Source organism: Acinonyx jubatus, chromosome C1, assembly GCF_027475565.1.
Source record: "Acinonyx jubatus isolate Ajub_Pintada_27869175 chromosome C1, VMU_Ajub_asm_v1.0, whole genome shotgun sequence".
NCBI classification, from domain to species: domain Eukaryota; kingdom Metazoa; phylum Chordata; class Mammalia; order Carnivora; family Felidae; genus Acinonyx; species Acinonyx jubatus.
In genome coordinates, this window is record NC_069381.1 from 47,329,285 (window position 1) to 47,344,502 (window position 15,218).

The 15,218-nt window shown below is 45.4% G+C and overlaps 1 long non-coding RNA gene across 1 annotated transcript; it reads left to right on the forward strand.

The window, feature by feature from the left end:
* Positions 1 to 822: 822 nt before the first annotated feature.
* On the forward strand, positions 823 to 13,234 carry LOC113599333 (uncharacterized). The gene is made up of 3 exons (XR_003420146.2): positions 823 to 7,886; positions 10,411 to 10,477; positions 12,507 to 13,234. It is a non-coding gene; the product is annotated as an uncharacterized LOC113599333 (long non-coding RNA).
* Positions 13,235 to 15,218: the final 1,984 nt, after the last annotated feature.

The following is a 15,218-nucleotide window of genomic DNA, read 5'->3' on the forward strand; positions in this document are numbered from 1 at the left end:
CCCCCGTTCATGCTCTGTCTCTCTCTGTCCCAAAAATAAATAAACGTTGAAAAAAAAATTAAAAAAAAAAAAAGAAGAAGAATCTTCTAATGCTGTGCCACCTGACCTGTTAGACCCTAGCCAAACATGGCCATTGAGCACGTGAAATGTGGCTAATCTGGATTTCAAAGACTTAATTTAAAAAGCAAAAGAAAAAGTAAAATATACCATTAATCACTGTTTTACTGACTCCATGTTGAAATGATAGTTTCATGAGGTCCATTGAGTTAATTAATATAGGTTATTAAAATGAGTTTTTCCTGCTCTTTTTTTACTTTCCCCCATGGGAAGCTTAGACTCACGCATGTAGCTTGCAGCCTTTCTGCTGGGCAGTGCTGTTGTAACCACTGAGTTTGTGCAAGAATGGAGCAAGCTGTCTTAGCAGGTAATAAGTCTCTCATCACTGGAGATGTTAATAAAAGGTGTTGTTAATGCACTCGTTAGAGTAAGGTGGATAAACCCTATAATCCCTCCAGTTCTGACTCAGCTGTGATTCTCACACAATGCTCTGAGGAACACTCGTTCTGAGGAATATGAATAGAGGTTTCATGGGAAAAAAGATGGGTGATCAATTTAATGTGGGAAATTCTTGGTTGGAAAAAAAGGTGAGTTCCTTTATGCTAAGATTTCTCAGAACCTTCTAAAAGCTTTCTTAGCATTTTATTTTATTGAGAGACGGAGAGACAGAGTGCGAGAAAGGGAGGGGCAAGAGAGAGAGGGAGACAGAATCCGAGGCAGGCTCCAGGTTCTGATCTGTCAGCCCAGAGCCTGGTGCAGGGCTCGAACCCACAAAGGAGAGATCATGCTCTGAGCTGAAGTCAGACACTCAACTGACTGAGCCACGCAGGCACTCCCCACTTTTTTTTTTTTAAGGTTTTATTTCAGAACCTTCTAGACACAAAAGTACACCGTGGGTCTTCATGATAGGGACATTATATATAACATTCCCTATATTAAATTGGTCACAGAGCCTTCTTTTAACAGGGCATGACCAGGAAATAATTTATTATTAAGTTCATTCTTTGAGAATCAATGTCCTCAAATTCTCAAAAGAACATGGATTCTGTTGTCAGACATCACGGAGTTCAAATTCTGGCTCACGTCCTAAGTGACCTTGGACGTGTTATTTCACCTTTATCAGCTGTGAAATGAGAGGGTGCATATTCCCCTCTCCGTATGGCTTTGAAGCTTACACTATAAAGCTTAGAGAAAACATAGTGCCTGATGCAGAGCAGGTATTCAACAAAAGGTAGCTCTAATTGACGACAGCCTGCCTGGCCAGGAGGGAGAGTGGCTTCCCCAAGTGCTGCTAGCTCTTGAATCTCCCTGTGTGTGTCCTAGCAGCTGACCTCACCTCTCTTCCCTAAACAGCAGCGAATGAGAAATTCCATTCATGGTGGGGGGGTGGGGAGGGGGTGGTGCATAGGAAGCGTCCTCAAATCTGGTGTGATTTTATAGGTCAAGTCGGTTTCCAACGGGAGACAACTATTTCCTTCTCTCCGGTCACACCTCATCTCCCCTCTGTCAGTCCTGGCCAAAGGAAGCCACAGCCAGGCCTGGCAGGCTCCCCCTCTGCTCCCCTCCACTGCTCAGTTCCTGTTCCTGCAGGCCTTGGAGCCCCCAGCAGATGGACTGCCCTTATCAGCAGGCTCCAGGCCAGAGGAGGAATCCTCCGGTCACATGCAGCTCTCTGGAGGGAGAGAGGCCTTGTAAATAAACACAGCCTATGCAGAGGAAAGGGGAGGCGGGGAGGTTGAGGGAAAAGAATCCTTGAAATTTTGGTGACTGGGCCAGGATTAAAGGCCACCACGCATAACCCTTATTGGCCATTTCTGTGAGGAATCGACAAACCATGCACCGTCCCCGGAAAGAAATGCGTGCAGGCCTTTAAATAGCCCTTGGAGCTGGGGTGTTCCCACTATGCTGCTGACTTGATTCAGTCCTAATCCTCGCCCAGGACTGACCCTTCACAGTTTACAGAGCACTTTATCCCTGGGCTCTGTGGAGTCGCACAGAGCTCTCCCCAGAGCAGGGAGGTGTATCATCATCCCAATTTACAAATGAGGAAACTGAGGCTCGGATTAGGAGTGACTCACTTCTGCACAGCTGGCAGTGATCGAGTCCGGGCATGACTCTATACGTGAGATCCATGATGTCCTGATGCCAAGTCCAGAGAGATCTGCCCATCACACCCCAGTGTCTTCCACCATGGCTCTTCCTGTGTGCCCTATGTCGAGCTTCGTGCTCTGGCTGCACCCCATTTCTCCCCAGGGAAGCCCATGTTTTGGGGAAGAGGGAAGGTAGAATAAATGAATCTCAACATAGCTGTGCTCAGTGAGTGAAGCCACTCGAAAAAGAGGATATACTCTATCACTCCGTTTATATAGAACTGTAGGAAATGCTGATCTACAGGGACAGAAAACAGATGGGTGTCTGTTTAGAGAAGGGAGCCACGAAGAAACCTTTGGGGCGATGGATACGTTCGCTGTCTTGGTGGTGCTATGGTTCGCAGGTCCATCCATAAGGAATTGTGCCTTCAAGTACATGCGGTTTATCGTATGTCAATTATACCCCCATAAAGCTATTTAAAAAGAGGAAGATAAGAGAAAAAAAGAATGGAGGAGGTTGGCAGGCATATCGTAAAGAAGTCTGAGAAATTTTAAAACGGAGACACAGAGTTCCCCAGGCACATGGGGAAGAAGAGAGCGATTCTTCCCCCAATTGGAGAGATCCGGGAAGAGTTTTTGGAGCAGGTGTCTGACCTGGCTCAAGGTCTGGATAAGGAGGTGCTAGGTTAAGAAAGATCAGGATGCCGTATGCAGGTAGAGTGTGCTTGGGGCAGAGGGAGTGGAGTACTCTCCCTAGCCACCCCCACCCCACCTTCTTCCCAGTCCTTAGAGGCTTGAGGCTAAAGCTAACAGCTGTGATTTCCTTTTCTTCAGAAATTCAGACACACGCCCAACTGGGCAGGCAGCTGGTTTTGCTAATAAGATTCCTGCCCTCCACCTTCCCCACCGTGCAGCTCATCCCTTGGGTCTATTGAGACCCCTGCCCTCTCCAGTTTCCTATCTGAACTGAACTGCCAAATGCTGGCTGACTGGGCCACTGACAACCGTAGCTCCCAGGGTCCTGGGCAACCTCATTTCAACCTCTTCTAAATCCTACCAAAAGGAGGTTTGGGGCGATCGGTCTGGGAGTATGATGGGATTCCAGGTCCAAAATGAAAATACCTTTTTTTCTCTTCCATACCCTTTAGTATTATGCTTTAGTAATAGACATGTGGCCACTGGAGAATTTTGAATAATGAGTTTATTATGAAAATGTTATGATAAAGCAGTAGGAAATTCAAGAATTGTTACAGGGCAGTACACTGATTAACTGGTTCATTTGCTCCCCAAACAGAATTCCGGCCATTGGTCTTACAGTTTGTAAAACATTAACTTGGGTTTGGATGATCCCACTATTCATGTCTTTACAGAAGGGACTATTCCAATGACATATGAAACCCACATATGAAATTGTGGGCTAGTTCTTTCTTTTTAATTTCCTTGGCATGCTTGTTGATTTTAAATTGCCCCCTTTTCCAAAGTTTCCTTATTAATTAAATAAACCAGGCAGCCACATTCCCTGCCTCTAATTCAGCACTCGAATGTAAGGTTAGTTCTGGAGTCGGCTTTCCAACCTTGGCTTAAGGGACATTAGTCACTCAGAGCAAAATGTAGCATTTGAACAGCTGTTTCAGGCTTTCAGAGTCCAGGGCCTACAGGTTTGGAGAAAGTGGTGGAAGGAACCAATACTTATTCGCTGAATACCTACTCTGTGCCAGGCACTGGTGACTTCATAAAGAGTATCTCCTTTCATTCTCTGAATAGCCCATTAATGATGATATGCTCTTTTTGGTTGAAGATCGATCTTCTCTGGGCACAGCGAGGTCGAGAACATATCAGACCTCACATAACTTATGGGTAGTGAAGCTGGGACTTGCACTCAAAAAATCTGATTCTAAAGCTCATACTTGAACACTGCCCTGTATGTACCTCATTTAACCCTCCCAACCCTGAGACCTAGGTACCATTATTATCGGTTCCGTTTTCCAAACGAGAAACCGGAAGCTCAGGAAAGCACTCTTCCTAACAGACACTAAATGCAGACCAGAATTCTGTGATCCTGGGCATGTCACTTCATCCATCCCCCCATTGTCTGTCCTTCATTATTAGTTCAACAGGCAGTGGCAAGTGTTTATTCTGTCTGAGGGACCGTCTTGTCCCTAAAGATGAAAAGATGTATAAAATATGGCCCCTGCTCTTCAAGAACCTGTAATCCAGAGAGGGAGGAGAACGCCTCTACAATAAGAAACACGGTTGCGGTGTGTGAGGCACTCTAAGAGGTATGTGTGAAGAGCTGTAGGAACCCAGAGGAGAAAGCATCACGCTACCTGGTGAAGTAACCAAGGAAGGCCTAGAGAGGAAGGGACGTTGTACCGTAACTCTTCGCTCCCCGGATAGAAAAGGGAGGGTGGTACTTGAAGCAGAGAGACCATCAAAGGCAAAAAAGTAGTATAGGATAAGAACAGCTCAGATGCTGGTGCCTTCCGAGGCGTTCACTTCCATCTCTATAATCTCCACAACAGCTCTGAGTGGGTATTATCATTCATGGGCACACAGAGGGCTTGCCTACGTGCCTGTGAACTCACAGGAGCCTGTCCATGATCACGCAGCTAATAAGGAATCAAGCTGGGGTTCAATCCCAGGCTGTCTGGCTTCGGAACCCACACCCTTAGCCACTCTGCTCGGAGTGTTTGGGGTCACCGGCCAGTAGCTGTTCATGGGGTGTTAGAGGCAATGGGACGGGCCACATGAGCAGGAAGTAGGTCCAAAGTGTCTTCCTTTCTTCATAAGGCCTTAGCTGTTCTTGATCCAAAGACCCTGGACCTCTTGGGATTCATAAAAATAATAACGCCATTGGTGTGTGTGTGTGTGTGTGTGTGTGTGTGTGCGCCCATGGGTAAGTGCATGCTGGGGAGGGGCCTCCACCTCTCTCTATATGGATGCTGTACAGAGGAACTGATACATCAACTTTACTTGCTATTGACTGGAACGCTATCTGCTTACTGTAGAAATATTGTGTGTCTTATACTCTGTGGAATTCTCTTGGCTTCAGTGTCAGTGTTTGAATCCTTGTTCCTTTTCTGCACTTCCATGCCCGACTGGAAAGCCCAGAAGGACAGAGCTCTTGTCCACCTTCTTTTCCACCATCCCCTATGACATAGCATAGAGCCTGGCACATGCCAGTTATTCAATAAATATTCGTTGAGTGAATGATTATTCGCTGAATGAACTCTGGGTCTTTACAGTCTCCATATGTAGTGTGCAAATGAGTTAATTATGAGTTAACAAATCTAGTTTGGTCAATAAAATATCTTTGGCTAGTTAATCGATGGTGTAGGAGGGAAAAGCATGAGGGCCTTTCGAAGATGGAAAATGTAGAAATTATTGGCCTAGGTCATTGGCTCATAAAAGGAAGCTGCACTTTTGTAAAAGTTTGCCTTTAGGATTAGATAAATCCAACAAGTTTGGATTCAGTGGGTGTGAGGTGGTGCTTGGGCTTCCCAGGTGATTCTGGAGGGACCAGGCCAGTATGTGGGTATGGCAGTGTGAATCCCCTCCTGTTCTGTTTCTTTTTTCTTTTTTCCCGTCTCGTTCAACTTTTGCTTGAACACTTTGAGCCGTGGGAGCTAACTACTTCACAAAGCAGGCTGCCCCCACGGCAACAGCAACAACAGCAACGAGGACATCGATACAGTGACCCTATATACTGAGCACTTCTTACGTGTTAAGCACTACACATATGTTACCGAATCCAAAGGCCAGGCATTATTTATCCCCATTTTACAGTGCAAGCAACTGAAACTGGAGTTCAGTGGTTTGTTCAGTGTCTCAGAGGTGGTGAGGGGCAGGGCCACCCTGGCTTGTCTGGCCATGTGCTTCCCCAGGGCCCTGAGCTGGTCCCTGGTGGTGGTGGTGGAGGCGGGGGTGGGCCTAACTCCCGGGGAGGAGGCCGAGGGGAGCCTGCCACATCCGCAGGCCCTGCCCAGGCTCCAGACTCTGCTCCGCCCAGCTCTCTGATCCTCCCCATAGAAGGTAAACCCAGGCAGGATCCCATGAGGCCTGGCCGGCCTGGTGTCTTGCTGGTTTCAGTTTCTGAAGAGCCCAGCCCTGAGCAAACACAGGCGGGGGAGGAGGGTTCTGGAAGCCTTCCCAACAGATAGCAGATTAACTCCCTGCTGCCTGGGAGACACCCACGGGGGAAGGGCAGGGTTACCAGCCTGCAGCCTCACAGCCCTCACAGGCGGGCAGGACGCCGCTGGCTTGCCGGGGCCACCTGAAGCCTGAAAAGGCACACACCTACCTGCCAAGACGCCATGACTTCTGGGCAGCTCAAGGTTCCAGTTCAAGCCAGGCTCTCCCTGGGACCTCTGGGCTTGGGGAGAAAAGGCTGAGGGGCCTCCCCAACCCCACCCTCCAAATATGGACTCATCTTCCTGCCTCAGCGGGCCCCTTCCCTCCCTCACTAGGGCGTTCCTGTTCCAACGTGTTAGCAAACCCCTTCCAATGTTTGTTTTCTTTCTGAGAAAGAGGCTGAGGGACTTTGCCAAGACCAACATGAACTCAAAACACAGGGCATTCTCTGTCTGTCGGGCATTTTTCTGGACAGACAGACCTAGGTCTGAAAACTAGTCCTGCCACTTCCTAGCTGGTGACCTTTGTGCAAATTTCTTAATCTCTCTGAAAAAATGGGGATGATGATACTTATCTTTAAGGTATGTTTTGAGGAGTAGATTAGATAAATATAGATTATACATATTAAGTACTTAGTGCCCTCCATCAAAGGCAATTAACATTATCATTAATTATATTGTTATTACGAATGACTAATAACCCACTCAGGATTATTGCTAATGCTACTGTGAGCGTTAAGTGTAAAAAAAAAAAAGGCTCAATTAAAAATTTTTACTGAGGGAAATAGTTTTATAATGGGTAAATAAAGGAAGAAGAATAACACATGATTTCATTTAATGTTCAAATAGTTTCACAAGGCAGGGTTATTATCCCCATTCTACAGAAGAAGCAGTTGAGGTCTCTGGAGGTTAAGTAACTTGCCCATGTCGCACACCGAGTTAGTGGCTGGTGTCCTGGCCCTTGTGGTATCCGCTAAGACCCTCCGCTTCATACCTGCCTGCCTCAGCTGAGATGCTTCCATGTGCCAGGAATGCCTTCGCATTGCCCATGCCCTCATCAGCTTAGAGGACAACAAGCCAGCTCTGAAAACTGGCTAGAGGCAACCTCCTCCAGGCAGCTTTCCGAATTCTCTCCTTCCTCTCCTTGCAGAACTAAACCCTCCGTCTTTTGTTCTCCTTGTGCCTGAGACACGTGACTAGACACACTTGTGGCTTTGTGTCTCTTCTCCAGGGAATGTGTTCCTCTAAGGAAGACAGCACACATTTTTTTTTCACTTTGAGGGGGTCAGTATGTGGTTATAGTTAAGGAGCCGGGCATTGAAGCAGGACTGCCCAGGCTCCCATCTTGGCTTTACTGCTTGCTGGCTGTGAGGCTTGAATAAATGATTTAACCTCTCTCATTTTCAATTCTTTTATCCATAAAATGGAGATTAACAATGAGATCAGCTGCATGAGGTTACTGTAAGAATTGAATGAGCTCGTATATGTAAGGAAGGCAGGATCACTGAAGGTCCTGAATTTTGCTTGCTAACAGAAAATGAAACAAAAAGAATGGTACTGAATGTGCGGGAAGCATGAGGTCTCATCAAGAATCCATCTGTAACTTAAGGTGTGTAACTTAATTCCTCTCTCTGAATTTATTTCTCCCTCTGCAAAATGGGAAGTTTGGTTCCCACAGCTAGATGGTCTCTGATGGGTAATATTCAATGGTGTTGACCAGTTCTTTGCCTATAGGACTTCTGCTTGTGTCATGTTCCAGAGTAGAGGTCATACTCAGAAATAAATGACAGTTTCACCATTGGAAGCACAAAGCCCAACCAGTTGTAGATGACCCTGCTAACCATGATGATTGCCAGCTTTTACGGAATACATACCAGTGCCTAACATTGGGTCAAGCGACATCATTATCTTGTTTGTTTGTTTGTTTTTCCCCTTGAGAACCCTATAAAGAAGGTGCTATTATGATCCCTATTTTACAGCTGAGATAACAGAGGCTCAGAGGTTGTAAGTAGTTGGATGCAGAGTAGAATCCTCATTTGTCAGACTCCAATTTCCTACTGCCTGAAAGAAACCTCTCTAAAGCAAGCCTGTCAAATACCTCTGGGGTCAAGGAGCCTTTCATCTTTTAAGCCAGTCCATTCATTAAGCATCCCAAGTAGCTGAAAAGTATACAGCTGCCATTTTTACATTAGCTTCATGACTTTGGACTTGGCACCCAGGCAGACATGATTTGGGTGGAGGGTGGAGGGAATGAAGATTATAAATTCCCCCAAGGAAAGTCTTTGGGAGCAGTTTCCAAGAGGGTGGTCAGAAGACAGAAGGCCTCCACTCTCACCTCTCTGTGCCTGGCCAGGCCCCTCATCCATCCAGACTCCCATGTGGGCATAGAGCTAGGGAATGCTAAAAGATTCCAATCCATCCTTGGTTTGGGGTTGGGCTAAACCCAAAGCATCTGAAATTTGTGTCTATAATCACTAGTCGATTGACATACATTCCGTTGGGGTGGTGTTTGGAGTATAGTGAGTCAGGGAACACATTAAGGAAAAGTTTGGAGCAAATCAACACTGCAAACGTGAAGGGAGAAATTGGCTCCAGGACCACTGACTCTCCCTGGCTTTGTTTGGTTTTCTCTCTTTCCAAAAGCAAATATCCTGCTTGAACACCTCCAGAGACTCATCAATTCCAACAGGATGAAGTCTAAACTCCTTGGGGTGGCATTCAAGGGCCTTCACTATCTAGTCTCAACTCCCCATTTAAAAATTTTTTTGTTTATTTATTTTTGAGAAAGACAAAGAGACAGAGTGCAAGCTGGGAAGGGGCAGAGAGAGGGAGACACAGAATCTGAAGCAAGCTCCAGGCTCTGAGCTGTCAGCAAAGAGGGGGCTCAAACTCATGAACCATGAGATCATAACCTGAGTTGAAGTCAGATGCTTAACCGACTGAGCCACCCAGGCACCCCTCAACTCTCCTCCCACCATATTCCCAAGCTCATTTCTAGCCAGAGAATTCCACACAATTCCCTCCATGGTTTTTCCTGCCCCTGTGCCTTTGCACATGCTGTGCTTTCTGCCTCATGCACAAGCAGATGTCACATCTTGATGGTACCAGTCTTATTTTTAAATGTTTTGTATTTCCTCTTCTACTCCCAAGACTTTTCCAGATAGTCTCTGCAAGGAGAAAATCATCATAACCTCTTTGGAATTATAACTAAACACACAAATAAATCAAGGAATATCAACTGGAAACATTGAGAGTTAGGGCTCTGAGTTGGTCCCCAAAGCAGTGTGGAAAACCCCAAACTCCTAAGGCTGAACATCAATGTGGTTTGGAAAGTCTCATGTCACTATGAAACTAAGTTAAGGATGATACAAGAATGTGCTTTTTTAGTTTGAACAATTTGTTTGCTGTGTTGATGTTATGCTAGATTCCAACAACAGGACTGAAAGGCATTGTTAAGGGAACCTCTACAAGTTGTTCAGGAAGTTAGCCAGGGTGGGGAAGCCTTCCCTGGAGCATTCTGAACATGCCATTTCCATCACAGGTTTCAATGTGTAAAGAATGAGATTCAGGAGCGCCTGGGTGGCTCAGTCAGTTGGTAAGCATCCGACTCTTGATTTTGGCTCAGGTCATGATCTCATGGTTTGTGAGACTGAGCCCTGAACCCCATGTCCAGCTCTGTGCTGACAGCATGGAGACTGCTTGGTATTCTCTGTCTCCTCTTTGTCTGCTCGTCTCCTGCTTGCTTTCTCTCTCTCTCTCTCTCTCTCTCTCTCTCAACATAAATACATAAACTTAAAAGAAAATGAGATTCAGAGCCCCGTTTCTCACAATGAAATGTTAGCATGAAGTGAGGTGACCATCTGATCTCGTTTGCCCAGGAAATTCTGGTGTTCACCCAGTATTCTGACATAATTATCAGTACTTCCCCTTTCGTTATCAAGTACCCCAGCATGGAAGATAAATCCTATGCCATTCTAGAACCAGATAATCGCCCTAGGGCTAGTGGTTGCTTTTCTAAGTCTTTGCCATCTGTTGGACTCAGCCTTTGTCCCCTGCTCTGTGACAGAATTCATAGCTCCCTTTGTGTGAGCTCAGGGCACTGGGTACTTAACTCCATTCACTTCTTCTACTAGGCATTTGGCCTCCTCACCAGGGATCGCACTGCATTCTGGGTATCGCCTCACACCAGACCTGGACACGGTGAGTTCTTAATAAAAGATTGTGGAGTGAATTATTTTGGGGAAAAAAATATTCCCTAGTATGTTTTTGTTTTGCTCTATTTTATTTGCAGTCCTCAAAAGAATAAAAAAGTCTTCATAAGAACTTTGTACGTCTTTAGATCTAAACACTGAAAAGTACAATTTGAAATACAAACTTCTTCAAAAGGAAAGTCAAGAAATGTTTAGGAAGTGACAGGAAAGACCCAAACATGACTTTTTATTGCTATTGTTAAAGCTGGAGCCAGCCTCTCTGATAATCCTTTAAGTTCAGAATTTGAAGAGTGATTCCATTTGCACTAAAAAGAATCAGATTTATTTTTACTCGTCTGTATCCTTTCTTAAACAATTGCATATTATCTTTTTTTAAATATGTTTTTTCTTTAGTAGGTACATATTACTTTTTGATAGGAAAAGTTTCTAGTGGAAAAGATACAAATGTTGAAATAAAAATAACAGTTTTTCAAAAGCTTTGACAAATCATTTCTGCAAACCCTTTTTTTTAAGTTTATTTATTTATTTTTGAGAGAGAGAGTGAGTGCACAAGTGAGGGAGGGGCAGAGAGAGAAAGAGAGAGAGAGAATCCCAAGCAAGCTCCACGCTGTCAGCGCAGAGCCTGACACAGGGATCGAACCCATGAACCATGAGATCATGAACTGAACCTAAATCAAGACTTGGACACTTAACCAACTGAGCCACCCAGGCATCCCTAGGCAAACCCTTTTATATTCCAGAGTCAGGGGTGAGTGAAAACGAAGAAACTGACAAACAGAGGCCCGAAGAATTTAAGCGATCGGGGGAAAGCCTTGCCACTAGTAAGTGGCAATGTCAGTATCTGGACCCAGTTCTCTGAACCCGTGTCTCTTGATCCTTGCACAATGCCTCTCTGATTCTTTTGGACTGATGAAGGGCCTTTGAGCAGGGACACTCTTGTCTTGTCCTACCTGGAGTTAGAATGTGAGCCTCATGCCCCAATTAGACTCGCTTAGATGAAGTTAAACTCTGCACGGTCCCCGTGTAAAGGAGTCACAGAGAAAAACTGTGTGTGAATAGGGTTAGTATCACAGGCTTTGGAGTCAGGCAAGCTGGACTTCAGATCTCAAGGCCGCACTCGCTGTGTGACCTCGGTCAGGTTACTTCACTTCTCCGCGGCTGAGTTTCCCCATCTTTCCACAGGGGACAGGCAGCATGTTTTTGTAGGAATTGAGGAGGTTTAAATGAAATGATGTTTGTAAGGCACTTACCATGTTCTGGAAGTAGTAAAAGTTGATTAATTATAGGCATTCTTATAATTACCATTACTGCTCTACTAGCTACCTTGTACTGAAGGAAAGCTTATCAATTCCAAACAGGAACTATTGCAGACGGTTCTTTCTGCTTCTCCTACTCAGACGCCAACCCCACAAGCGGCTCGACTTCAGCTTGTGTCTGAGGAGGTGTGGTGACTGAACTTGGAGTAGAGGAGGAGCCCGTGTGACTTGTTCGCTTGTCGCCAGGCATTTTCCTATGTTCCTAGATTCCTTGACATTGCTTTTTTTTTTCTTTTTCTTTTTTTTTTTTTTTTTTTTTTGGCCTGGGCTTTGCCAAACTTCCTGGTTTGAGTCATCCTTCCTAGCAGTTTGCGAGACTATGTCCTGAAGCTGGAGATAATAAAACATGTCCTGATGTGTCAAAAAAAGGGAAAAAGATGGCTCCCATATTCACTCACTTAAAATACCGGCTACTAGTTCTGCATTTTTAAATCTGACGGTGGGGATGCCTGGGTGGTGGCTCAGGCAATTAAGTGTCCGACTTCAGCTCAGGTCTTGATCTCACAGTTCATGAGTTCAAGTCCTGCATGGGGCTCTGAGCTGACAGTGCTTGGGATTCTCTCTCTCTCTCCCTCTTTCTCTGCCCCTCCCCTACTCACTCTCTCTCTCTCAAATAAAACTTAAGAGAAAGATTAGAAAAATAAATCTTATGGTGACTTTTTCTTTCCTTTTTTTTTTTTTTTTCTTTTAACCTCCATACAGACCTCTATCATTGAAGAGAAAAGCAACCATGATATCCTGGCATCTACAAAAGACGTCCATTCATGCAAACATTCCCCACCTCATCTGATACATATTATGAAGTGCTATGCATTAGATCCTGTGCTCGGCACAGACATGCACATTCTTATAAACTGTCCATGGAATCTGAGTTCAAACCTCAGCTTCTTTCAGTCCTATTGATTTGATCTTGTGTGTGTTAGCCTCTGTTCCTCAGATCCAGTTCCTTCTTTCTAATTCCCTATCTCAGCCATGACATCACCATCATCTTCCTGTCCCCGTTCAGAACCCTAGAAATGATTTTATTCTCCTCACTAACCCTTTCTGTAATGTCCAATCAACCCCCAGTGATGCGTGATTTAACTCCTACATATCTCTTTGTCATTGGCCTCATCTCTAATCCGTTCCACAGGTATTCTTTGAGGAGTCTATGTCCCAGGCTCTCTGCTGGACATGAGGTTACCTGTCCCCAACGAGTTCTCAGACTGGTCTGATACACCCACAAACACACAATTCCCCTACAGCGAATGGGTGTGATGACACTATAACCCCACTTTTAACTGCACACTTAATCATTGCCAAACACTGTTCTATGCACTTTAAATGCATTGAATAATTTAATCACAATAACCCTCAGAGGTAGGTAACATTATTATATTTATTTATCTATTTATTTATTTATGTTTTATATCAGAGAAAGAGAGAGAATGCGCCAGCTGGGGAGGCGGTGGGGAGAGACTTTCAAGCAGACTCCAGCCTGATGCAGGGGTCAATCCCACGATCCTGGGATCATGACCTAAGCCCAAATTAAGAGTCAGATGCTCAACCAACTGAGCCACCCAGATGGCCCTTATTATCTTTACTTCATAGATAAGGAAACTGAGGCAACAGAGGGAATAAGCAACTTGCCCAAGGTCACATAGCTAGTCAGCAGTGGAGGCACCATGCAGTGTCTCACAAGCTGACTTCAAAGCCATTGCTGTTAACTGCCACTGAACTCTTCTTCTGTTTGAGGGAATGGGAGAGAGTTTTCAGGGTGCCTTAAGGAAAGCTTCTAGCTGGACTGAAGCTCCTTCTCTGAGCTGTTGTCTATGCTGAAGCTTCAATGTGAGTGGGGGCTCGCCAGAGCAATTCTCCACGTTCCACAGCTACCACAGGCCCTCACCTTGACCAGCCTCTTCACTGGTCCCCTCCCTGTTAGTCCATTCTCCCCACCTGTACCACAGTGAGCTTTCTAACCACATTTGACCATCTTACCACTCTTCTGCCTACGTTTCCAGGGGCACCTGGGTGGCTCAGTCGGTTAGGCATTTGACTTCAACTCAGGTCATAATCTCACCATTCCCGAGTTCGAGCCCCACCTCGGGCTCTGTGCTGACAGTTCAGAGCCTGGAGACTGTTTCAGATTCTGTGTCTCCCTCTCTCTCTCTGCCCCTCCCCTACTCGTACTCTGTCTCTGTCTCTCTCTCTCAAAAATAAATAAAAATGAAAAAAAATTAAAATGTGTTTCCACCATCTGCAGGAGGAAGTCTAAACTCCTCTGCAGGAACACTGCCTAGCTTTCAGCTTTGTTCCCAGCCCTCCCTGGCCTTGGCCACATGGAATCATTGGTGGTCCTCTGAAAGAGACATGCTCACTTCTGCCTCTGTCGGTGGCAAATCCCACTCCCTGACCTATGGCTCCTTCCACACTCAGCCCCTTGTGGGGATGCCTTCCTAGATCCCACAGGCAAAGTGAAGCACTGTCAATGATACACTCATCACCCCCCAATACTCTTAATTTTAGCTTCTCCCACTGAATTGGAGCAGTTGACTTTGGAACCTGTTTCTTTCATTACACAGTGAGCCCCTTGAAGAGTATTCCCCAACTCCTAACCCAATCTGGGACCCAATGTACTTTTAGAATGAATGAGTGAATAGAGAAATGAATGAATGAGTATTGAGAACAAAGACCACTTTCACGTCTTTTTATCTGTTGCAACTTATCATACAGTGCTGAAGACTGGACACATGTAAATATCGATTCTCCTCTTCCACATCTAAGGGGCACAATAGAACTATTGATTTGACTATTGATCATGCCCACAATAGAACTATGAAAAGGTAAATGCCATCCATGATGTCAAATACATATCGTGAGAAAAGCGCTGGACAAGTGTTGTGATCTGGGATTGTCGTCTAGGCCCTATCACTGATTAACTGTGTGGCTTTGGGCAAAACATTAACCTCTCTGAGCCTCCATTTTCTCAGCTATAATAGTGCTATGAAAAGCCCAAGCGGGCATGGATACTGAAGAACTTTAGGTAAAGTGCTAGACAAGCCAGTGAGTGTCAATGGCTTGATTCCACGAGCTAATCTCCAAACATCAGTTCAAGTTGGGTTTACTCAGTGCTACTAGAGGCCATGGGGCAAGCCTTTCCCACTCTTTCTCCTCTTCTTGGTCTGAGTCCAGGAAGATTTCCATCTGTACCTTGTCTGCAAGCCAGACTCTGAACCTAGAGTTTGGAAAAACAGGCAAATTATATTCGTCCAGGTGTATCCTGTCTATATACTGAGCTGTGAGGCCAAGTTTGTTCTCAGAATAAAGTGAGCGCACACATGTGTGTGTGAATGTGTGTGCACACACTTTCATTAGCAGGGCAGAGCTCAGGATAATAAAGGCAGCCGTAGAGTAGGGGTGAGAGAGCATGCTCTG